At 30.3% G+C, this 27,206-nt stretch overlaps 1 long non-coding RNA gene across 2 annotated transcripts; it reads left to right on the top strand.

Moving 5' to 3' along the window:
• The first annotated feature begins 12,781 nt into the window (after window positions 1-12,781).
• LOC142325847 (uncharacterized) lies at window positions 12,782-27,201 on the top strand. Of its 2 annotated transcripts, none has more exons than XR_012756605.1 (3): window positions 12,782-12,979; window positions 22,183-22,293; window positions 26,620-27,201. It is a non-coding gene; the product is annotated as an uncharacterized LOC142325847 (long non-coding RNA). The 2 variants fall into 2 exon arrangements; XR_012756606.1 differs by lacking the exon at window positions 12,782-12,979 and adding an exon at window positions 19,571-19,759.
• Window positions 27,202-27,206: the final 5 nt, after the last annotated feature.

Raw genomic sequence — 27,206 nt, 5'->3', positions numbered from 1 at the left:
CTTTATAAATAGTTTTTGATATTTGATATATATATAATTTTGATATATATATGTAAATAGTTCAAGATTAGGTAATTTAAAAAAATATATGTTAGTTACAGTAAATTATCTAAAAAGGGATTTTTTTTCAATTCAAGGAAGAATTAACTAGGGAATAGAAGACGTACATCAAATAAAATATTTTTTGAGAAAAAACTGAGGAAAGATCAACAACGGAAACCAATTGCCGTTCCTTGAGAATAAGCTGCTGTTCCTTGAGAATACTTAGAATTTCGATTATTAGAGACGTCGGAAAATCTTACAACGGATGCAAACAGACGTATGTTCTTGAAATCAGATTTTTGTGTAACCTTACTCACTCGTCACATTATTTATAATTTCACCTATGAGGAATCGTTTTTGAAAATTTAAATATTCTCCGATCATTAATTTTGAAAGGGTGTACGTAGTTAGTGATACTGAAATTTTTAAGATATAGATTTAGTCTAAATATAATTTGCTACTCGTAGAAATACTTACTTAACTCCTAACAGAAACACAGTATGAGGAAAGAGGGGAAACCAGATGAATTTAGTTCAATTATTATTAATTCTTATTTCTTAGAAGCCTATTTACACAATAAAACTTGCTTTGTAGTTTAATTTTTCTCTTCGAAATGATAAGAAAAAACATTTCTAATACAAAAATAAAATCGCATACTATTTATTAACCGTTGCGGGACGTAATTCAAAAACACACAATCCGTACAACGATTTCGGTAATCCGTTCGTAAGTATTTAAGGGTGAACTGAACAGGTATAAAGACAAGCTGTGCCTCAGAGAAGTACATCCCAACCACGTAGGGAAGTCTCCCGCCAAGTGACTTTCCGGTCGCCACCATCCCCACCCTCATTCCTTGCCATGTTTAGGCAATGAACGGGGGAGGGCTATTGTGTCCTTGACACAATAGCCGATTGACCAGTACGATGATCAGCTGTTTCGAAGAGTCCACGAGGTTAGCGAACGACCTAATAAAGTCACATATACACAAACGTAAATCCCTCGCGCGGGAAAACGTTTCTCTTCATTAAAAACCCACTTTGCAAAAGTATCTTTTGTTTTTAAAATGTAATTCGCTTACTGATGTAGTATTTGTGTTTTTTCCTTATATACTAAAATAGAATTTATAATGTATTTTTTTATTTTTTATTTATGAGGTCGTAATACAAATAGGCTAAGCTGATGCATACAAGTTGAGTATCAAGCATGACTAAGTTGCACTTATTTCATTAATGATAACATATAAAAAGCTCAATTTTACTAATAAAGTAATAAAATATATTTATCTATTAGCTTACATTATAATTTTGGGCAGCCAAATATATTTATTAACACTTTAAGTGCCAACGTCCGTTTATCAGGACTCCAGTAAAAGTTATAAGAAACCCTAAACGAATGTTTTTTTCCACACTGTTTGTAATTTTTTTCTCAGAAAAAAACTCGTTCTTTCTGTTAATAAAATGCTACATATTTGGGCTGTAGTGCAATCAAAATATCGGTTAGTTGTTTTCTGTTTTCTTAATATGTTTGGTTATGTTGTAAGAACGTCTTTGTTGGTTACGTTATGTTGTGCTTTGTTCCAATTTTGTGATATTTTAAGTATAACGAGAAACGTTACGCTCACAAGTGGACGAGGTAAAGATAGATTAATTAATATTTAGGCGTACCATCTTATCAATAAAGTTAATTACCTCAATAACTGATATTTTCTTAACTGTACAATTTTTACAAAGTAAAAAAAAAAAATAAAATTTAATTATATATATACATGCGCGTAGTGTGTGTGGTTTTAAACCTTTTTTTAATAATATTTGTAAGAGAAGAAACAAAAATAAACATTTACCTAAAAAAATCTATTCCATGTACATAATAAAACAAGCGTTAAATTAATCATTTAAATTTTAAAGTTCCAAGATGGTAAAATACATTAAAAAAAACTCCTAAATTTCCTTGTTAACAAAGTTTTTCAAAATAACGAATAACTTATATACATAGACTTCTTATATAATCATAGTTCTTTATTTTATTATTTACAACAAAAAAAAAAACGTTAAGGGGGGTGTAAAATAAAATAAAAAACAAACATAATTAAATTATTCTGTACAAGATAAACATTTACGTTAAACTAAATATAAAACACGGTTACGTAAGACAGTTGTTTAAAAGGAAATGACTTGTTTGTTTTGTTTAACCTCCGGGACCACCGTTAGTTACTGCTTCAGAGGATGAGATGAATGATTTGTAGCGTGTGTGAAAATGCCATGTCTGACCGGGATTCGAACTCGGGACCTCCGGATGAAAAGCCGAGACACTACCGCTCGTGCCACGGAGGCTGGCTAAGAAAAGAAGATGACTTAAGAAGTACGTATTATTCTTTTTAAAAGAAAATTTGATGCGGATACTACATGACTTCCTTGTACGCCTACTAAATTACATATACACATTTTAATACAATCAGAGATTAATAATCTCTCTTTTTTCTGTTTAGCCTCCGGTAACTACCGTTTAGATAATACTTCAGAGGATGAATGAGGATGATATGTATGAGTGTAAATGAAGTGTAGTCTTGTACATTCTCAGTTCGACCGTTCCTGAGATGTGTGGTTAATTGAAACCCAACCACTAAAGAACACCGGTATCCACGATCTAGTATTCAAATCCGAGTAAAAATTACTGGCTTTACAGAGATTAATAATCTATATAAATAAAAACATAAACGTTCGTTTGTTCAAAATCTTAAAACTCCGAAAGTTCTTCACCGATTACTTCGAAATTTTGAGACAACGTTGAATTCGAATACGCGCGTGTTTTTATATACCTACTATTTATATACCTTTCTTTTTCCTGTTTAGCCTCCGGTAACTACCGTTTAGATAATTCTTCAGAGGATGAATGAGGATGATATGTATGAGTGTAAATGAAGTGTAGTCTTGTACATTCTCAGTTCGACCGTAAAACTATTTAAATACCTAAGATGTCACATCTGTGATAGGTAAAAATATGTTTTTTTTTTAAAAACAGCGCTATCTGTTAGACGTAAAAGCAACTCGCACTATACTAAATACTTTACGATTGCATTTCAATGTTTCCGATATGTGTGTCCGCTATAGACTAAAAAGCTACCGAACCGATTCACGTGGGAGGGGGGAAAGGGAAGAAGGGGAAAATGGAAAAACAAAAATGGGAAAAGGAAAAACGGGAAAATGAAGAAAGAGGGGAGGGGGAAATTAAAAACGGGAAGAAGGGGAAAGAGGAATGGAAAAGGGAAATATAAATTGGGGAATGGAAGGAAACTGTGAAAAGGTAAAGGTGAAATTTTATGAAGTTCCGTAATGTTCATTTTCTTAATGTTTTATCAAACTTTCAATTGTGCTCATTTTATATATATATATATATATACTCAAATCTAGTAATAGTGAAGCATTGTCGGATCTGTTAGTTATTAATAAATCAATATATTTAAATAAAAAATAAAAATAAAAAAATAGTTAAAAAAGTTATAAACAATTGTTTACAATCGGAGGTTAATAATTATTGAATCAATATATTTAAATTAGTACATTGGAACATTGGTAAAATAAACGGAGCATACAGGAAAGTTAAGAAAAATTTTGGGGTACATAAATTAAAATCTAATAATGTGTTAAACAAAGATGGTACACCAATATATAATACGAAAGGTAAAGTCGATAGATGGGTGGAATATATTGAAGAGTTATACGGAGGAAATTAATTAAAAAATGGTGTTATAGAGGAAGAAGAGGAAGTTGAGGAGGATGAAATGGGAGAAACAATACTGGGATCTGAATTTAAGAGAGCATTAAAAGATTTAAATGGCAGAATGGCTCCTGGAATAGACGGAATACCTGTAGAATTACTGGGCAGTGCAGGTGAGGAAGCGGTGATAGATTATACAAACTGGTGTGTAATATTTATGAAAAAGGGGAATTTCCGTCAGACTTCAAAAAAAGTGTTATTGTCATGATACCAAAGAAAGCAGGGGCAGATAAATGTGAAGAATTCAGAACAATTAGTTTAACTAGTCACGCATCAAAAATCTTAACTAGAATTCTATACAGAAGAATTGAGAGGAGAATGGAAGAAGTGTTAGGAGAAGACCGATTTGGTTTCAGGAAAAGTATAGGCACAAGGGAAGCAATTTTACGCCTCAGATTAATAGTAGAAGGAAGATTAAAGAAAAACAAGCCGACATACTTGGCGTTTATAGACCTAGAAAAGGCTTTCGATAACGTAGACTGGAATAAAATGTTCAGCATTTTAAAAAAATTAGGGTTCAAATACAGAGGTAGAAGAACAATTGCTAACATGTACAGGAACCAAACAGCAACAGTAACAATTGAATAACATAAGAAAGAAGCCGTAATAAGAAAGGGAGTCCGACAAGGATGTTCCCTATCTCCGTTACTTTTTAATCTTTACATGGAACTAGCAGTTAATGATGTTAAAGAACAATTTAGATCCGGAGTAACAGTACAAGGTGAAAAAATAAAGATGCTACGATTTGCCGATGATATAGTAATTCTAGCCGAGAGTAAAAAGGATTTAGAAGAAACAATGAACGGCATAGATGAAGTCCTACGCAAGAACTATCGCATGAAAATAAACAAGAACAAAACAAAAGTAATGAAATGTAGTAGAAATAACAAAGATGGACCGCTGAATGTGAAAATAGGAGGAGAAAAGATTACGGAGGTAGAAGAATTTTGTTATTTGGGAAGTAGAATTACTAAAGATGGACGAAGCAGGAGCGATATAAAATGCCGAATAGCACAAGCTAAACGAGCCTTCAATAAGAAATATAATTTGTTTACATCAAAAATTAATTTAAACGTCAGGAAAAGATTTTTGAAAGTGTACGTTTGGAGTGTCGCTTTATATGGAAGTGAAACTTGGACGATCGGAGTATCTGAGAAGAAAAGATTAGAAGCTTTTGAAATGCTGTGCTATAGGAGAATTTTAAAAATCAGAGGGTGGATAAAGTGACAAATGAAGAGGTATTGCAGCAAATAGATGAAGAAAGAAGCATTTGGAAAAATATAGTTAAAAGAAGAGACATACTTATAGGCCACATACTAAGGCATACTGGAATAGTCGCTTTAATATTGGAAGGACAGGTAGAAGGGAAAAATTGTGTAGGCAGGCCACGTTTGGAATATGTAAAACAAATTGTTAGGGATGTAGGATGTAGAGGGTATACTGAAATGAAACGGCTAGCACTACATAGGGAATTTGAGAGCTGCATCAAACCAGTCAAATGACTGGACAAAAAAAAAAAAAAATTTATAAGATGCCAAAAACATTATATGTACGAGGCCCCGTAAAATATTATTGATGCAGACGATTATTAGTTTTGAAAGTTTAATTCATTTACAGTAAAATCGGTAAAATTGGGTTTCACACGATATATTGCAGCTGATAGCCTTGAAGCCTTTTCGTGAGCAGACAGTCAAGGAATTTATAATTTAAATTCACGGTCTAGCTAATTAGCTTTATTTTTGTTATGAGTTTATAACGAAAACATGTATACTTATCGCAAATAAAAAGCAGAATAATAACATTTTCTGAATGAAACTGAGGAAACACATAGGCGGAAAGAGTGGTAGCGTCTACGAAAAGTTTGGGTTTGAATCCCAGTAAGATTTAGTCGTTTTCATACGAAACAAATCTATGAACGAGAAAAATAAAAGCGATTAACTGAGATACTAGCGCATTACGTCATTATTTACCGCTAGCTGTGAAATTACATTACTAATACCTTCGTTATACATACTTAGTCGTGTTAGTCAAGAATCAACAACATTTTTTTTCAGCTTCTTATTTTCTTCTCTTAAGATTTGTCATTGCTTTTAAGTCAAAATGTTTGAAGTATGCAGGTCCGAATAATCGAAGTTTTTTTTAAATAAATATTTACCTCGCATTACATTTAATTTCAGAATTAATTTCTGAATTTTCTAACAAGAAAATTTCTCGTCTAATTCGAGTAATACGTAAAACATGCAATAATTCAAGTAAATTTTACGGATAAATGAAACATGTGAATCCGGTTAAATGAGAGGTCGGTTTAATAAGAGCAGTGATTATTTTATTAACTATAAAATGCAAATTAAAATAAACAGAAAGTTATTAAGTATGATTTTAAAAATTTTTAACACTTCTACTTAAACGATAAATATCAAGTATATTAATCTTATATAAAATCAATTTAAATATTTTAGAAAAATTATAATTTTTTAATAAACAATAATAAAATTACAAACTGAATGGTTATTAAATTTAAAAAAATAAATAATACCAAAATTTTACCTCAAATATTAAAAATATTTTTTTTTACATTGTCATTATTGATAGCTTAGCAAGATCTATTCTATACAAATCTAAGACAAACGCAGCGTAGTAGCGATTTACCTTGATACCGAATTAAGAAGGTAATGGTGCCAGGGGAAGTAAAATTACTAAAGATGGACGAAGCAGGAGCGATATAAAATGCCGAATAGCACAAGCTAAACGAGCCTTCAGTAAGAAATATAATTTGTTTACATCAAAAATTAATTTAAATGTCAGGAAAAGATTTTTGAAAGTGTATGTTTGGAGTGTCGCTTTATATGGAAGTGAAACTTGGACGATCGGAGTATCTGAGAAGAAAAGATTAGAAGCTTTTGAAATGTGGTGCTATAGGAGAATGTTAAAAATCAGATGGGTGGATAAAGTGACAAATGAAGAGGTATTGCGGCAAATAGATGAAGAAAGAAGCATTTGGAAAAATATAGTTAAAAGAAGAGACAGACTTATAGGCCACATACTAAGGCATCCTGGAATAGTCGCTTTAATATTGGAAGGACAGGTAGAAAGAAAAAATTGTGTAGGCAGGCCACTTTTGGAATATGTAAAACAAATGTTTAGGGATGTAGGATGTAGAGGGTATACTGAAATGAAACGACTAGCACTAGATAGGGAATCTTGGAGAGCTGCATCAAACCAGTCAAATGACTGAAGACAAAAAAAAAGTAATAAGAGCCTATTAAATAGTTTTGTAATTTCTTTAAAAAGTTATCGGGAAGTAAAATGAGGCTCTTGTAAACTCGTATTGTGCAGCAAAAAAAATCTAGTTCTGTTAATTTTACAGAGGTGAATAAAGTTATTATTTAGGAATGTTACTACTCTTTTCAGCACAAATAAAACACATTCTTTCATTTAAACGAATGAATAGAAAACATTAAAAAAAAAAAATTATCTGTAACAATATTTTTATGCTTATTTATGATTGCGAAAAGTGAACATTGTATATCAATAAATTATTTTGTAATTTAAATACACCACTTTTCTTTAAAAATTATTCATGGAATTTGTGATAAAATTGCTATAATTAAAGATTTTTATCCATTCGATGGCATAAGCATGTTTGCCTGTTAAACAGAAGGTCCCGTTGTATGATTCCGATTAGGGTCCCTCCTAATAACGAATCAACCTTCAATGTAGTTACTGGTGATTTTATTTACTGATCCGACTTAAAAATTAATATATCTAAAATGAGATATGATAAATTTCATGTTGAAAACCTCTCTCTAACACATGAAATACACTTGGCTTACATCAGTAAATTTATATACAATAAATTTTACTTCCCTAGTTAATTAATGGCCAAATAACCTATATAGCCAAGCATATAACTCATTTCATTTTTATTTGTTTATTTTTGCTATTCTGGTTCGCAACTATTTAGAACTATTTGGATACATTGTCAACAGATAAACACAGTAAATAATTATTAATTTATTTTGTAAAAATAAATGAGTTAAACTGAGTTCTAACATTTTTAATCTAATAAATAATTTGAATATAACAAATAAAACAAATGGGAATTATTATTTCAAAGATGTTATAGTATTCCGTAATAATATTAATTAAAAAAATAAAACTCACTTTGTCAATAATAACAGACGTCTCATACAAAAGATATAAACTGGATGACGTTAACAACTGGATTAGGTTACGTTAAAAAAGAGTGAATATTAACTCGAGGCATTAACTGAATGCTTATGCGTAATCAATCTATCTAACGACAATTTCCCGATAGTCCAGTACTAGAGTTGCTGGCTTGATTAGTTATTTCTCTGTTTGCACGCAATATGTTTGCCTGTCGCCTGTCTTCCCCCCTCTACGGTGCGACCGCCAACAACAGACATCTTCTAACTAGAACTTTTAAACATTTAAGTAATGAAAAAATTATTCCATCTAATTTTTTTTTTTAACAACTCACCATCTCTGTTTACACTGCCTGTCTTCTCCCCACCACGGCGCGACCGCCAACAATAGACATCTTTTAACGAGTACTTTTAAACATTAAAGTAATGTGAAAAAATTATTCCATTTTTTTTTTTTTTTTTTTTTTTTTTTTTAACTACTCACTATCCAGCATAGGTTGTCTAATATTAAATTAGTTTTACTATATTGTTATTATTTATCAGACTTGACGAACTTATAATTACATAAAATATTAAAATATCTTTTATAAATGCACCTATTACTAAAAGCCAGCGTATAATGTAGCCAGCGTTATAATGACATTTTTACTTAATTAATTATATCTAACAAACTGTTATGTATGTAATCAAACTCATTTCGTACATGTCAATACAGACCTGCAAGCGCATAAATAATTTTTGTTTAGTATCACTATTATTTTTTAAATATCTAATCAGGAATTTAAAAAATAGGGCATCTTTTATGACATAGATTACAAAAATCATGAATGGTACGTAAGGAGGTAATGATTAATATTATTTCTAAAGTTCAAAGTTATCATATCTAACCGACTTCCATATTTTACAGTTCAGCAACATTCAATATTCAAATCAAATGTATGTGTGTGTACGTGCATGCATACACGTACACGAATCTACTTATAAATGAACTTTAGTATACACGTAAAGCCTAATTTAATTTTATTTAGATCTTTTAAAATATAATTCTTTGTTTTTAAATAATACTTGGTTATCGATGAATAAAACACTTTAATCCAAAGATTCTATTAAGCGACATGTAATTAGATTTTGTTGGGTGTCATTTTCATTTTTATAATCTATTTTGTCACCTTCGTAATATAAAAAACAAATGATGTACTGAAGGTTTTGGGTTCTATTCTCTGCTTGGACACTAGCTTATATGTTTAATGCTTGTTTGAATATTGGCTATTAAAAAAAGGTTACTCAAACGATTTTGTCCGGATTTTTTCTCAGCTTGGAGACAGTTCACAGTATAATATGCTTATCCGAGTATCGTCTTTAAAAAACACTATTCATGATCTTAAAGCCCCGGGATTGACTCTACAAATAATTACTTGCGTAATGCTTCTGTCTCAGATTGCTTATATTCATGTGAATATTAGATACGGAATCTAGGTAAACAAGTTTGACTAATATGTTGGAAAGAACCGATTGAAACGTTGAAGGTTTCGGGTTCGATTCTCAACTTAAGACATCAGCTCACAAATATACAGTTTAACCAGATTAAAAAAACTAAATCTATTGGGTTCCACTCTTTGAATTAGCGATTTTTTTTGTAATATCCTCTTTTTTAATTTCCATATAAAGATAACAAATTCAAAAATAAATAAATAAAAATAATCAGACGGTGAACGCGAACGTAAAGCGAAAAGTTGAACGTTTTATCTGATATTGTTGACTTTATTTAATTATTTTATAAAATAGCAAACTCAATTCTGGGATGTGTTAACGTGGTAGCCTGTCTAACCTTGAACGTTGAACGTTTATACTATGATGGAGTGTGGAAGGGTTACACAACATTACATAACATAGAGACGCAGGCCAGACAGCGCGGCAAGTAACGGTTATCGTCTTCACGCATTACTAAAGCAAATATTCATAATCTATTCATCTTAAATAATTAATTAATTTGATTGACATCATATTAATATCTAATTATTTTTTTCTCTTTAATTATGAAATGAGGTTTTAGGATGTAAAAATACGAATCATGTTTTTATTTTCAAACTGTTTATTTTTGTAAACACAGAATCAACACTGTGATTTATTAATTTACGTATTTTAAAATTTGACATTGTAATAGTTAAAATGAAATATTTGTACAGATTTCATAACTACTATGTCAGGTAGTTTATATATTGTGTGCAAATAACAAACGGAATAAAGTTAAGTCAAGGTAGCTTGAAGTACATTATATCGAACTATGTTCCCCTTCAGTGAGATTTCTATGAAAGAATTTCTGTTAATTTTTTTTTTTTTTTTTTTAATTTCGTCGTATTTTAACGAAAATAATAAATATTTCCATCAAAACAAGTACCGTATACTTTGAAAGTAATATTTACGTAAGCAATCGATTATGTGGTTCTTCATACTTAGTTAATTTTTTAATTCATTTATGTGCATATGTTAATATTTTTATCTCACGTATTTTTCAAAAATATTTTATCTTTAAATCTGATTACGCTATAGAATCGTGGCACGTTCTAATATAATCATAATGTTGCACATTCTTTAGTATATAGAAAATATAAAATATATTAATGTATAAAAAAAGGACTATATATATTTGCTTGGCATTTCTCCCGCCACCACCCCATTCGGTCGCCCTAAAGCATAAGACCGAATGTCTGTGCCACAAACGGCAACTGATCCTCGAACAGCTTAGCGACCAGTCTACCTGTCCACCATTTTATAGCGCTTATAGCCATAATAATTGGCTGGTGTTCAGCCATACCAGAGGGTTAGCGTCCCTCCCTCGGCAATGCGGTAAGAGTCTTTCCCTTAAGTAAACTATGGATGCCGGTTGAACAAAGCAACTGCATCTAGGAACTCCCATACGGTCCGACAATACACCCACATTGACTCGCCGCTTCTTAGTGGCCAATTTTCGCCTTGGCCTCTAAGTTCCAGGGTGGCCCAGTCTCTGGGGACCCCCCCCCCCCCAAGAGGTCCAAGTCATTTGACTGGACCTTTCCCGCAGACGCACAGCTCATCAGCTGCCAGCCGGAATCGAAACAGACATTTATTCAAGTTAGCGTGGTTGGTCTAACCTAGGCACCCGTTGCCCTTAAAAACGAGCTCGAGGCATACCATCCCCCCAGATCCTGTATAAACTTATATAAGGATCTTCCCTTAGTCGTGGTGTCCCATTCCAGCTGCCATGCTTCCATCATTCCAAGTGCTCAACAAAAAAAAGAGCCTCATCGCGGCAAAAAGAGTGGCAACGATATCTGGTTGTAAATCCCTGTTATGAGCAAAAAAGCCTTTATCCTTAGTCCTGCTCGCGCTCTTTAGAGTGGGGGCCGTAATCTGTAACTGTGTGTTGATCTTTGATTTCACATATTTGATCCAGCAGCGGCGAACAGGTGTAAAGAGTGACAGGAGAATACAGAAGGTCTCCAGCTGCCCGTGGCTCGCTGCGGGTAGTCGTCACGCTTGTTGGCTTGTGCCCAACATGTCTGGATAGAAGGAATACAGTGAGCACTTTGTTCGTATACTGTTAGGTAAGGGAATCTCCAACCATGACTGATTTTAGAGAGGTAGGTAAAAAGCCTAGCCGGAGGAGGGGGCTGGAACTTTTCCTTCGTCTTCCTCGAACACTGGTTCAGATAATGTTGGTTCGGAAATGGATGTAGGGGTGATCACCCGGAAGGGTATGAACCCAATCGCTGAAGAGTTTTCACAAACCGGGGGCAGTCCTGTCAGCTCTGCCCCGTTGGCCCATGATGTTTTGACGGAATAGATGGGTTGATTTACTATTTAGCAAACCCCAAGAGTACCAGTGCAGCTACCAAGGGGAGCTTATTGCCTCGTCTAGAATTCCTCCGAGCAGCTTTCACAGCTCTCGTGAAGAGTTTCGAAAATATTGCCTCAAAGCATAAGGAAGTAACTGTAGCTCAGAAACCGGTCCCGGCCCCGATGCAGCCGCGTAGATATGCTGAGGTGGTTAGGGACATATTTAATTACGATTTGATACTTTATTTATTTTTAAATACGGTTATAAAGAATACCTGGACTATAAAATCATTAATCGTTAGTTAATATCATTCAGGTGGCAATTAACAGCTTAGAAAGTAACGTAGTTGAGTATACCTGCTTACTTTTTTGTAGTCATAATTTATTTTTTCAGAAAATCTTTGAAATTCATTTAAGATAGTGCAATTCTGATTAAAATAAGGATTTAAGCAAACTAAATCGAATTATCAATTAGAAATTCTTGTTTTTTTTTTGTAAAAGATTATTAATTAAATTTAAAAAATTATTTTTAAATAAATATATTGAAAATAGTTTAACAGTATACAATATAAAAAACTATTAACTCAAAAATTGAAATTAAATGATTCAACATTAATAAGGAAGTAATAGTAAAAAAAAACCTAACATTAATAATTGAAAAGATATCTTAAATAATGATAGAGTTGAAGAAAAAATGGAAGTGCGGTAACTTTGTTGGTGAGGCGACTGTGAAGTAAAAGCGACTGTGTTTACAGAAAAAGCGTGTATTGCGTAATTGCTGATAATTGTTGTATTGTTGTTATTTGGAAGCTGACGTGTGACCGATTTTGCTTTCGTCCCACACTGGTTCTCGCTGCAATCTATCAAAGTAACTGCATGTGTCAAAATATGTATTGTTACATTGAAGAAAAATTACATATGTTTATTAATTGCTTCTAATATCGGCGTAATAACCAAAAATAAAAGTTATATTGTAACTTATCTAATATACATGCAAGTTTTTGATAAGTTATTAATCTAGTATCAGTTTTATTAACGATTAACGTTGTCATATTCAATAAATTATATTATAAATACAGAGGCTTAATTAAAAACTAATAAATTCTGTAGCGTATGTTTTGTGTAAGTAGTGTTCTATATGAATGTAAACAGTTTAGTAAAGACTTCTACAGAAAAACTAGGTAAGTACTTCTAATAATAATCTTTTACATTAAGAAAAATAATACTCTATTAAATAATGTTATTTGGATGTAGATTAATGTTAATTATATGAACGTTAATTTATTAGCAGGATTGTGAAAATTTAAGAACTAAACGTTTTGTCATTTACACACTTATAAAGATTTAAAAATGATTATTTTTAGCTTAGCCAGATATGTTTTTATTCTTGTTATTTAAGTTTAAACTTAAAATTTAAACTATAAAATTTATATATATATATATATATATATATATATATATTTCTTTATAAAAATACAAAATTAAAATGCTTACTTTTAAGTACCAATAAATAGAATAGGGGGTTGCTGATTCTTTTATGGACTAATGTTTTGTTATATATTATTATTTAAATGTGATACAGTTTCAATTTATTATTTCTTTCAGATATGAGTGTTTTATTGAACTTCTGTTTTTTGTTTTATAAAAGTTATGTTTTTGATAATAAAAAAATATTTTGCCTGTGTTTCCAATTGGTGATTAAGTAGCTATTTATTTTAGAAATGTAAATACCTTTGTTGTTAAGTATGATATTTTTACAAATATTTTTTTAACTTTTTTAAAACATACATTAATGTGTTTTGAAAAATAAAAAGGAATATAATGTTACAGTTGCTGCAGAAAATATTATTTAATTTTATATTTATCTTGTTAATGTAGCAAAATTAACAGTGATAACTTTTTTTTTTAAAAACATAAACTTTTGAACAGAATTTGATGAGATTTAAAATTTTGACGTAATATTTTTAATTATTCCTGTGGTCATGTTCAGTACTGATACTGCCATTGTTTCATCCTGGATTCAATTGATGTTATTACTGACAATTTTTTTATGTTAAGCAAACATATATCTAGATTGTGGTCAAACAGCATGTCGGATTTTAATGTCTATTCATTTTGGATATTGTTGTGTTTTTGTGTATATATATTTATTGAGATTGTTGTCTTTAGTGTCTGTACCTTTTCTCCATTTATCCCATGTTATTTTACCTTTTTGTACATTAGTTCATACCATCCTGTTTTTTTCTTAATTTTCTTCATGTGAGTGGTCTCATAAAACCATTTCTTCTGTGTTTTTTGTGTTGCTCTTCTTAAATCATTATTCAGTTTTCTCCAGGGTCTCTTATCTTTATTATATTTCTTGTAAGATGAAGAAAAAGATAAGTTGGTAACCTTGGCTTCCTTAACTAAACCGATGATTAGTGTTTTGTTGTTTTTTTTTATGGAATCTTTCATATTCACACTGAATTCATTTGCTTTTTGGCCTTTATTTATTTCCTTCAGTAAAATAAATAAAAGAAAGTAAATAAATACTTATAATAAGAGCCTTTTACAATGTTTCACAAACATTTAGATATAAAGTATCTGACATCTACTGAAATAAAAAATACTTAATATCTTTTTCTGATTTCATGAAGAAATATGGTTAACTGCTTCAGTTACATTGATAAAGCTATGTTTTAAAATCATATTTATTGTATTTGATTCATTTTAGATTATTTATGATTATTACCTTTTGGATCAAATCTTCTTTCAGTGCTTAATATCCCAGACGAGCTGTTTATTAGTTAACCAGTTATTTTATAGTCTATAAAATTATTATTAGTCTGTAAAATCTCACTATTTATTATCTGAATTGTGTTTATAATTTTACAGCATTAAATGTATAACTGTGAGCCTATTTCAAAAATAAAGTAAACTAATATATTTTAAGTCAATTAAATGTCAGAGTCACAATATATAATTAATTATCTAACTTTTTTTTAACCGTTCTATATAATGTTATTGAATTTTTCATTTTATTTTAGTTAAGGATGTCTTACATTTTCTTTAATTTTAATTATTTACATCAGCTAATAAAATTAACTATTTCAGAAGCATATTATCGCAACTCACCATTATACAATCAATGTTACAATTCATATTACTTAGTCCTAGAACAACCACAAAAAAAACAAAAATATGACAGCAAACAGTTTTACTATAATATAATGTTTATTAATAAACATTATGTAGCCCTTATGTTGTCAAGAGCAAGTAAAATACAATATTTGCACTAAACCATAGTTAATTAATTATATTCTATTAAACTATATATAAAATAATTCATCAACATCTTCCTATTAATATTTTAGGATATGATAAAATAACAATTTTAAAAGTCTTAATTATGAAATGTCTGTGCATGTATATTACAAACAATATAATCATCACTATCATTAAAAGTGAATAATGATAATGTCTTATTACGCTTCTGTTTCCATTTTTAACAAATTACTGGCCTTTAAAATATCTTTCCATCAATTTGTTTTCAACAGAATTGTAAGATTTTCTTTTACAAAAGTAATAAAACCAAAATGGTTGTAATTAATGGTACGCTTTAGTTAATAAACTCTGAAATATGTTTATCATTGTTTGAGGTGTTCAAAAAGTTATGATTAAATTATTTGCATTTCTGTCTTCTAAATTGGTATTCTGTATTTATTTGATATATTTAGCAGCTTCATAAATTTGTCTTACTTTTATTTCATGTATAAACAGTTATTCTTTTATGAAGAGTGTTGTGGGTGGTATCAGAAAAATTTAAGGGACTGATTCACATCAAAATTTAAAAAAGTTCATGTGGAAAAATAATCCAAATCACTTAATTTTCCCTCTTTCTACAATTTTTTTTTTCAATAAAAATTTATATCTTAAGAATGATTGGAATAATTTAATAAAATTTGGTATATGTGTACTCAATAACACCTTCTACTAAATAATTAACTTTGAAAATCCAAAAGAACAGCCTTCTAACTTCTTATCATTAATAGCCCCTAATACTATAGTAGATATTTGTTTTATTAAATTTAAATTAAGCCTCTTATTATGAACAGAATTATTTGTTCAGATTAATCGACAAACATTTTTACTTACATTTGTTTAGATTCACTTAAACAATTTCATCTGTAACAGGTAAAATTGTTTAAGTGGATCATAAAATTATATAATCTTAAGATTTTGCACTTGTGTTACTAAAAATAGAAATAATAATTAATTATTTTAAATTCACAATTAGTAAAGGAAGAAAAAACAAGCACAAAATTGTCAGACTGCATAATTTTGCAGCCCATTTTCCTAGGATGTTACCTAGGATATTCAGAGTCATTTTCCTAGGTTATTTTGTTTATTCTAGAGACATTTTTTTTGTGAATAGATTTTCAAAATGTACGAATGACAAGTTCCAGCTGAAATAACTGTGGTCTGCAGTTGACACTCATTCATTTTAACTAAATCAGGCATAAAGAATACAGATAAGCAGTATTACTTTTACTTCTTCTGTTACTTCTGTTAGTAAACATAATCTTTAATAGATAATATCTGAACAGTAAAAAGCTTTTTGAAGTTATAATTCAGGGAAAAATAAGTCGATCCAACTGAAAAAGAAAACCAGAGAATTTAAAATGAGTCCATATTAAAAGAAAAAACAGCTTATATTTAATTATATGAGCATGTAAAGTATAAAGTAACTAGCCATTTAGCCAGAACCTGGACCCTTGAGGCTCAGTTCAGCCCAGGCAAATCCCAGAGCCAACTCAGGGGCTCCTCGAGCTTCCTGGGGCTATGAGGCCTACCCTGTGGCCGCAAAGCTTGCTTCAGTAGCTATTCCCATCTACCCAGAGAGCTCCACTCCCTGGATTCTACAGTGTACATTATCTTCATGGTTGTGAGAGTAATACCGGTAAATAAAAATTATAGTATTCAGGCTGTACAGAAACCTGAAAAAGAAACTAAATTACAAAAGATAGAATAATAGTAACTAATGTGGATGCATACACAATTGGTGACGAAAAATTCATGAGCTCTTAAATCGAGATTGTACCTGTAGTATGCAAAAGTTAGCCTTCAACATAGTTACAATATCCAGTTTGGATTTTAAAAATCATAAAATTGTCTGGAGAGATATTATATAATAGCACACAATTGCACCTCCAAAAACAGTGCCCCAGGGACACTTCGTTTGTTACCAGTTGATGCTGAAGATGGGTATGCGAGCACCTCTTACGAGGTGCTCGCATACCCATCTTCAGCTGCCATCTTCAGCATCATTCAGATGACCCATCTTCAGCATACCATTTCACATCACATCATTTGTTATTACAAATTATGATGTGTCAGCAGTTTGTACGTGAAACTAATTTAGGTAGTGTGTATGCCGGTTTTCATCGAGCAATATGTGATCTTCAGCAAGTGTTTGAAAACATGTTAGTTGAATTTTATATTACTGTTTATTTTCTTGCAATCCCATCCAAGGACAACAAAATCAACGTTGTCAGATTCACAGAGCTGATCGTCTGACAATGCATTTATTTATTTTTTTATTATGGCTGTTAAGTGGTTACTGATGTAAGCAAATAATATTTTTTACTTTGTGATACTGGTTTACTCCTCCTACTCTCTGAATTATGAGACCTTGCCGTTGGTGAGGGGGCTTGAGTGCTCAGTGATACAGAATAGCTGCAACCATATTGGAGAGGTATCTGTTGAGAGCCAGACTAAGGAATTTTAAATTCTATCCAGCGTTGCGCAGTGGCTCGTCCCAAAATCCTTTTCCCGCCATGATGTTTAAATTCGTTTATGCGGTTGGCGCACAAACAGAAGCAAGACATCAATGTGATTAAAGGCAGAATTATCAAAAATAAACAAACTTTTGAAACATAAAAGAATAAAATTTATTGACGTATATGAAAATTGGCGTCGAAATGTGGATTTTTACTCTAATATTTATAAATAGGAAGTGCCGTACTCACGTGTGCGTGTGCACGCACTTCTAAATAAATGTGGAGTGTAGGCTTTTTTGTTTATTTTATATAAAATTTAATTGATTGTATTTGGAGTCGAGAATTATGATCTGAATGATTAATTTCGTTTATTTCTTAACAATATAATAATTTCTAATAATTTTTCTTAATAAACAATTTACCTTGAATTAATTATTAATGTACTATTAGATACAAAGCGGTTCAGAAAATAATTAACTTTAATTATTTTAATTCAAAATGAAAATATAATGGAAACATTTTATATGAAACAGAAAATAAAATAGTTTTTATTAACATAAAAACCAAAACCGACCCTTTTGTAATTGTTGTCTTTATTGCACCTGGTTTAAAATGGTTTACCTAGAAAATCCCTTGCATTTCATTTGACTCATTAGAAAAATATGTTTATTGAATATAAAATTATTTTTCACTAAACAACAACTTTTTATTTTATTTTTATTTCAGTATTATAAAGTAATATTCATTTTGGTATCCGTAAAAAAAATAAGTAATATCTCATTTTCCCGTGTAAATTAGATTATTAAAAGCAATTTCTTTTAAAAATTGTTTTGCGATAATATTTTTAATTAAACTAAAAAATCATCAATTCCGAAGATTGACCAAAATAAATAATATCAGATCTTTAGTTATAAAATTTTGAAATAAGTTATCTCCCATTTAGTTGATTTTCCATTTTAACAGCATGAAATAGTTTCACATAATAAATGAAAAATAATATTAGTAAAAAAAATATTTTATGAGCATAAAAAAAAAATTATCGGTGATTCGATACCGAACCCCACGAATAAAAAAAGGAGTCGTTACCATAGAGCCACACACGCTACACGAAGAATGTCAGTTTGCACTGACACGAAGTGTCAGTTGCACTTCATAAGATCACTTTGTGTCAGTTGCACTTTTCATTCATTATTTTGAATTTTATCTTAATTAACAATCAATTTCAATACTCTTAAGAATCAATAGACTTGTATAAAATATTTATTTTTATTAAGGATTATTAAAAAAAAAATTTTTTATTATTTTTAATAATATTACAACTTTATCAGTACCAAATAATACTAATTCATATTGAAAGTGAATAATCATTCATAAATATTCGATTGTTAGCTCGTTTAATCATTATCATGTATTTAAAATTTTGCAAAATTTTTGTACAACTAAAAACTTTTGTCCCAAAATCCCTTACTTATATGTTCAAATAACCCGGTAGAAATGAGATTTTGGGACGAGCGTATACGCATGCGCGCCGAATACTGTGCGCAATGCTACACCTTGTTACTTTCATCATGATACGGCTAATCAGTTTTGAATTATGCGAGATACAAACGTACATACTGACTTCACGCCGAAAGTAGTCAAAATGAATTCAAAGATGGTTAAAATGGATATTTCCGCTTAAATCTGAAAACCGAAATTTTTCACGAACACATTGCTTCCTTTACTTAAATTAAGAAGTGTATTAAAAAAAAAAATTATGAATTCGTGTGAATTAATAATATATTATAAATATAGATAGTATTTTAATTTATTTTTTATTTTTTATTTGGTGTTTTATAAGTTACAAAATAATATTGGTTTTAATACATTTAGTTAACGTTACATTCAAAAGATTTACAATTGACTTGTTTCCCGCGTAGACTTTAAAAATCAAAATGTCGGCAGTAAAGGATTGGTTTAATATTGATGCAAAGATAGCGTCCTTTCAAACGCTACGTTAGTAGCTGTTATTTAAGTAATTTAGTGGCGTCGGTTTGTCTGTTGGTTTAGGTCGCCAATGCTTACTACGAAAAATTATTTTATAGATCTACTGATTGGTTTCTGTGAATAGTGAAATAACATTTTTTTACCCTTGCTCCACGTACTAAAAGTGTGTAATGATTTATACATATTTAATCTGTTCTAAATAAGTGGATGAAAAATGTAAGTAATGGCATTTAATTAATTTTGTTGAATTACTGTATAAAATATTAAAGTGAGTTTTTGAAGGCGGCTTTACACATTAAGTATTTGTAGAGGTGTACTTGATAAATTGTGATAAATAAAGAGGTATACTAGGTAAATTAAAAATATAAGTGATTATGACGTTAACATTTATAGTTAATTTGAACCAAACTGTAATTTAGACCTAAATTTTTGGAAACTTTTTTTACTGTTTTAATATTATTTTTTTTTGTGTTCATCAACTAAGTTACTTTGCATTATTTTCTTGTTATCAGTTCTAATCACAAAATTAAAGATTTTATTCAAAATGATCAGTTGCATATTGGTTATTCCTGCTGAATATTAAGTAGCTAATTAATGATTTCTCCATTCTAGCTGTCTATTTTAATGGTTTGCTTAAAGTGTTTAACATTTGTACATAAAGAAACACGTAAACATTTACTACCTGAGACAAATGATTTAAATTACACCTTCAAAATTTTTTATTAATAAACTCAAATTTGTTATACAAATGTGAAAAGCATAGTACAGTATATATTTATTCATTTAACAGCATAACAAAAAAAAAGAAATAATACATATGTTATTAAATTATATTCAAATTGATAAAATTTTTCTTGCAAAAGACTTTTGAAGCTCCATTTTAAATCTGCTTCTTCTTGTAGGAATGAGGTAAAATATATATATATTGTATTTTTGTGAATTGTTATGTGCTGTTAATAAATTAATTAATTAGCTGCATAAGACATTTGGAAGAAAGATTTTTATTAATCTGAAACAGACTAGTTTAAAAACATTAAACATAATTATTTAGGATTTCCTTTTATAAAAAAAATTGTTAATTTATATCATCCATTCAATTTAAGTAACTATAAAGTTTGAGTTCTTTTTCTAAATTATAACATTTCAAAATTTCTGTAAATTTCTTCTAATTTGCTTAATTTATAAGAATTATCCTTGAGTTTAGACCGTAGAGTTTTCTTAAAATTATTTTTTTAACTGTACTAGATTTTTCCTTAAAAATTTTGTAGACCTTACATACCACACAACACTTCTCTAAAACTATGTTTCTTAGTGTCTTAATTATGGGTTTTTGAATAAGAATTTTTTATTTTTTTGAAAGCCACTTTCATTTTTTGTGTCTGGCTTTTACTTCTTCTTTTTAAAAACATTCAGCGTAATTATTTCACCTAAATGTTTAAATTTTTGTACCTATTTGATTGATTCTTATTCTGAAATTTTCATGGTTTGGATTCTACTTTTATTATTGGAATCAATTATATGAAATTTGCAGCTTGATTTTGTTTGCACATTTTTCTAATTCTTGAATTCTTTAATGTCTATTGCCAAAGTTACCAAATCATCAGCAGATGCTAAAATGTTTACATTTAAACATATAGATGTTGTGCCCCATTTTTATTAAGTATTTGTATTATCCTATTCTATTTCTCAGTAAACTTTTCCAGAGTGCAGTTGAACAATATTAGTGAAGAGACCATCACGTTGCCTCACTATAGATTTTGTTTCAAAGGGTTCGGAAATTCCTCTCAAAAATTAAAATTTTGAGTATGTTTAGTGTCTATTATTGACAGTTAGGAAGTTTTATCGCCTTTAGGAAAGTTTACAAAAATAAACTATTAATTCCAGATTTGTAATCTTTTTGTACTTTTATAATTATATAATTACTGTTTTTTTTTATCAATACCAATTGTTTGTGATTTTTATATTATCATTATTTTCAAACCATCTATGGTGGAAATATGTGAATCTTTTCTAAGCTCAACTCTCTCAAACCAGCTGATATTTTTAAATTAATTCAACTTGAATAACAAGTGAATTACTTTTTTTTTTTTTAAATGTAAGGAAAAGATTAAGTTTTTCAAATTTTTACAATCTGATGTAAACAATCATTTTTGTAAATAAATGGCTATGTAATTTTCAAGAATTTTTTTTAGACTAATTTTTTAAAGCAAATACATTCTGATTAACTATATTGCAATTAGTATTTCAATTATAATAAATAAATAAAAATTAATTTTGAATTATTCAGACTAATTGATAAATAAAGTGTTTTGGAAAAACATATACAACTCTTTTCCTATTGAAAAAACTCAATATTTTTTTTTTTAATTTTTGTAACCATTACGATCAGGTGGAATGTAAACATCAATTTTATATCATATTCATATTTTATATCATATTGGGTGCCTATAAATAGTGGATTGAGAACACACCAATCGGCAGATTATTATTGTTTATTAGTACATACTTTAGTTGTAAACTCTAATTTTATTGAAAATTGTTAAGTTTAAAATATAATTAACATCATAATTTTCCTTCATGCTTTAACATTGTTCTATTGTTTTTTAATTATAGTAAATTTTTATTTTTATATTTTCCAGACAGAAGTGATGCACCAACAGAGATTAAAATAACATGCCCAGGTATATAAAGAATTTAAGTAATTAGTAAATGATCATAAAAAAGAATCAACATCTGGAATAACGTTAAAGGTAAGAACTCTTATTATTTATTTAATAACATTTCAGAATAACAGCTTTGAAAAATCAATTCCATATTTATGATAGAAGGTAGATTTTACCGTCAACAATTATATAATTTTGTGTTCTGTCAGCAACGGTGGAAACCAGAAAAAGATTTTTCCTTCTTAAGGCATGGTTTCATAGACTGCATTGTGTGTGTGAGTGTGTGGGCAAAAAAAAATTGTTAAGTTATCAGTGGAATGAATCACCACTGATACACTTTAAACACATATTAGTCCAATTTATTTGTTATATATATATTTTTTTTCAATTTTGCTTATCCTTGAGATTTTGTTAAATTAATTTTGCTTTTGTAATTGCTAATTTTTTACATGATTTAATGATGACATACTTATAATGGTTTTAATATTTATACTAATAGAGTATGCGCATGAATATTGTTGGAGATGCATTCATTTGATTTTAGAAATAATCTGGATAAAGCATTGCCAATATTTCCCGTTTCATTATAATTTTCACCATCATTTTATTAGTTTTAGGAAGGGTAAAATTACCAGTTGCGTGAGACTATGAATTTTTGTGGGGTCCAATTGTATTTAAATTTAATTTTGGGTTGTAGTGATCACAACAAGGCCCTGCTGAGAATAATTCAAGGTATTTTTTCTCCCTTGGGAAAGTCAGCTTTTTTTTTATTTATAGATAAGACCAGTCGTTATTACTGATGTGGAATTATTTTTTATTGGCGTATTAATAAATATACTATTTTTTTTTTTTTTTTGTCTTCAGTCATTTGACTGGTTTGATGCAGCTCTCCAAGATTCCCTATCTAGTGCTAGTCGTTTCATTTCAGTATACCCTCTACATCCTACATCCCCAACAATTTGTTTTACATACTCCAAACGTGGCCTGCCTACACAATTTTTCCCTTCTACCTGTCCTTCCAATATTAAAGCGACTATTCCAGGATGCCTTAGTATGTGGCCTATATGTCTGCCTCTTCTTTTAACTATATTTTTCCAAATGCTTCTTTCTTCATCTATTTGCCGCAATACCTCTTCATTTGTCACTTTATTCACCCATCTGATTTTTAACATTCTCATATACTCCGATCGTCCAAGTTTCACTTCCATATAAAGCGACACTCCAAACATACACTTTCAAAAATCTTTTCCTGACATTTAAATTAATTTTTGATGTAAACAAATTATACTTCTTACTGAAGGCTCATTTAGCTTGTGCTATTCGGCATTTTATATCGCTCCTGCTTCGTCCATCTTTAGTAATTTTACTTCCCAAATAACAAAATTCTTCTACCTCCATAATCTTTTTTCCTCCTATTTTCACATTCAGCGGTCCATCTTTGTTATTTCTACTACATTTCATTACTTTTGTTTTGTTCTTGTTTATTTTCATGCGATAGTTTTTGCGTAGGACTTCATCTATGCCGTTCATTGTTTCTTCTAAATCCTTTTTACTCTCGGCTAGAATTACTATATCATCAGCAAATCGTAGCATCTTTATCTTTTCACCTTGTACTGTTACTCCGAATCTAAATTGTTCTTTAACATCATTAACTGCTAGTTCCATGTAAAGATTAAAAAGTAACGGAGATAGGGAACATCCTTGTCGGACTCCCTTGGTCCTTCCAAATTGGTCTTCTCCTAACACTTCTTCCACTCTCCTCTCAATTCTTCTGTATAAAATTCTAGTTAAGATTTTTGATGCATGACTAGTTAAACTAATTGTTCTGTATTCTTCACATTTATCTGCCCCTGCTTTCTTTGGTATCATAACTATAACACTTTTTTTGAAGTCTGATGGAAATTCCCCATTATCATAAATATTACACACCAGTTTGTATAATCTATCAATCGCTTCCTCACCTGCACTGCGCAGTAATTCTACAGGTATTCCGTCTATTCCAGGAGCCTTTCTGCCATTTAAATCGTTTAATGCTCTCTTAAATTCAGATCTCAGTATTGTTTCTCCCATTTCATCCTCCTCAACTTCCTCTTCTTCCTCTATAACACCATTTTCTAATTCATTTCCTCCGTATAACTCTTCAATATATTCCACCCATCTATCGACTTTACCTTTCGTATTATATATTGGTGTACCATCTTTGTTTAACACATTATTAGATTTTAATTTATGTACCCCAAAATTTTCCTTAACTTTCCTGTATGCTCCGTCTATTTTACCAATGTTCATTTCTCTTTCCACTTAATCCACTCTTTCATTCTTTAATCCACTCTTCTTTCACCAGTTTGCACTTCCTGTTTATAGCATTTCTTAATTTCCAATAGTTCCTTTTACTTTCTTCATCACTAGCATTCTTATATTTTCTATGTTCAACCATCAGCTGCAATATATCGTCTGAAACCCAAGGTTTTCTACCGGTTCTCTTTATTCCGCCTAAGTTTGCTTCTGCTGATTTAAGAATTTCCTTTTTAACATTCTCCCATTCTTCTTCTACATTTTCTACCTTATCTTTTTTACTCAGACCTCTTGCGATGTCCTCCTCAAAAATCTTCTTTACCTCCTCTTCATCAAGCTTCTCTAAATTCCACCGATTCATCTGACACCTTTTCTTCAGGTTTTTAAACCCCAATCTACATTTCATTATCACCAAATTATGGTCGCTATCAATGTCTGCTCCAGGGTAAGTTTTGCAGTCAACGAGTTGATTTCTAAATCTTTGCTTAACCATGATATAATCTATCTGATACCTTCCAGTATTGCCTGGCTTTTTCCAAGAATATATTCTTCTATTATGATTTTTAAATTGGGTGTTGGCAATTACTAATTTATACTTCGTGCAAAATTCTATAAGTCGGTCCCCTCTTTCATTCCTTTTGCCCAGCCCGTATTCACCCACTATATTTCCTTCCTTGCCTTTTCCAATGCTTGCATTCCAATCTCCAACTATTATTAAATTTTCATCTCCTTTTACGTGTTTAATTGCTTCATCAATCTCTTCGTATACACACTCTACCTCATCATCATCATCATGGGCGCTTGTAGGCATATAGACGTTAACAATCGTTATCGGTTTAGGTTTTGATTTTATCCTTATTACAATGATTCTATCGCTATGCGTTTTGAAATACTCCACTCTCCTCCCTATCTTCTTGTTCATCACGAAACCTACTCCTGCCTGCCCATTATTTGACGCTGAGTTAATTACTCTAAAATCACCTGACCAAAAGTCGCCTTCCTCTTCCCACCGAACCTCACTAATTCCTACTATATCCACATTTGTCCTACCCATTTCCCTTTTTAAATTTTCTAGCCTACCAACCTTTTTCAAGCTTCTAACATTCCACGCTCCGACTCGTAGAGTGTTATTTTTTAATTTTCTGATGACCCCTTCCTTAGTAGTCCCCACCCGGAGATCCGAACGGGGGACTATTTTACCTCCGGAATATTTTACCAAGGAAGGCGCCTCCATTATTGCTATGTGAAAATGCAGAGAGCCACATTTTCTTGAAAAAAAAGCAGCTGTAGTTTTCTATTGCTTTCAGCTGCGCAGTACTCAGAGGACTGAGTGATGTTGATACGGCCGTTTAAGTCGTCCTGACTCACGCCCCTAACAACTACTGAAAGAGCTGCTGCCCTCTTTCAGGAATCATTCCTTAGTCTGGCTCTCAACAGATACCTCTCCGATATGGTTGCACCTTCGGTCCAGCTACTCTGTATCCCTGAGCACTCAAGCCCCCTCACCAACGGCAAGGTCTCATGATTCATAGAGGAGGAAATATACTATATTTTATATTATTAATAAATATAATATCTATGCAATAAATTAATATTTAATTTATTGCATCAAAATTGTCTGAACTGCTTTACTCTAGTACTGCGGCTGAAGATACCCGAGGAAACTTTTGTTTGTGAATATTTTAGGTGCAACACTTCATTGAAACCTCTCCTCCCACTTTATTTCTACCTGTTGAGTGTGGGTATACCCTTTACATTTGAAGGTATTATCGTTTCACTAGTCATAAATTTAAAGTAAGAATTTTGGAAAAATGTTTACTGCTCTTTTCCTATTGAAAAAACTTAATATTTTTTTAATTTTTGTAATTATTACAATCAGTGGCAACTTAAACATCAATTTTAGCTTTGTACCATATTGGGTGCCTATAAATATTGGATTGAGAACACACCAATCGGCAGATTATTATTCTTTATAAAATATATACTTTAGTCATAAATTCTAATTTTCTTGAAAATTGCTAGGATTAAAATACAATTAACATCATAATTTTCAGTCAGGCTTTAACATTAATCTATTGTTTTTTAATTATAGTAAGTTTTTATTTGTATATTTTTCAGACAGAAGTGATGCACCAACAGAGATTAAAATAAAATGCCCAGGTACATAAAAAATTTAATTAATTAGTAAATTTTCATAAAAATCAATATCTGGAAAAATATAAAGGTAAGAACAGTTATTATTAATTCCATACGTGAAATTCCCTAAGATTTTTTAAAATTTCACAGAGAATTAATAGATTTTCTCAATAAAATTCTTTGATTACTTTTGGTTCACTAAGAGTCGAGATGAGAAAGTTGGGCACGAAGTCATATTGTTTAGTTTACATTTGAAAGTCCCTTAAAGTTTAAAGAAAATCTATAAAAAGCAGAATATTATTCTTACCACTACTACAGTGTTAGTCATATATCTTGCATACTTATAGCATCTGTTCACTCCCAATTGTATGTGTATTTGAACAGTTGTTTGAAGTAAATTTATTCATAGAATTAATTTAAATTATCAAATAAAATATAACATACCGCTTACTAAAAAGTCAAACATTATACAACAGTTATTTAAATCGGAAACAAATTTTGTTAAAATAATTAGGTACCCCTCATTTAAAATAGCAGTATGACCAATATAGTCCACATGCAAATTCCTG

The sequence above is a fragment of the Lycorma delicatula genome, chromosome 5, assembly GCF_047948215.1.
Source record: "Lycorma delicatula isolate Av1 chromosome 5, ASM4794821v1, whole genome shotgun sequence".
In the NCBI taxonomy this organism is placed as follows: Eukaryota; Metazoa; Arthropoda; class Insecta; order Hemiptera; family Fulgoridae; genus Lycorma; species Lycorma delicatula.
Note: the sequence above shows the minus strand (reverse complement) of the source record. Positions and strands in the feature narration are given on the sequence as shown.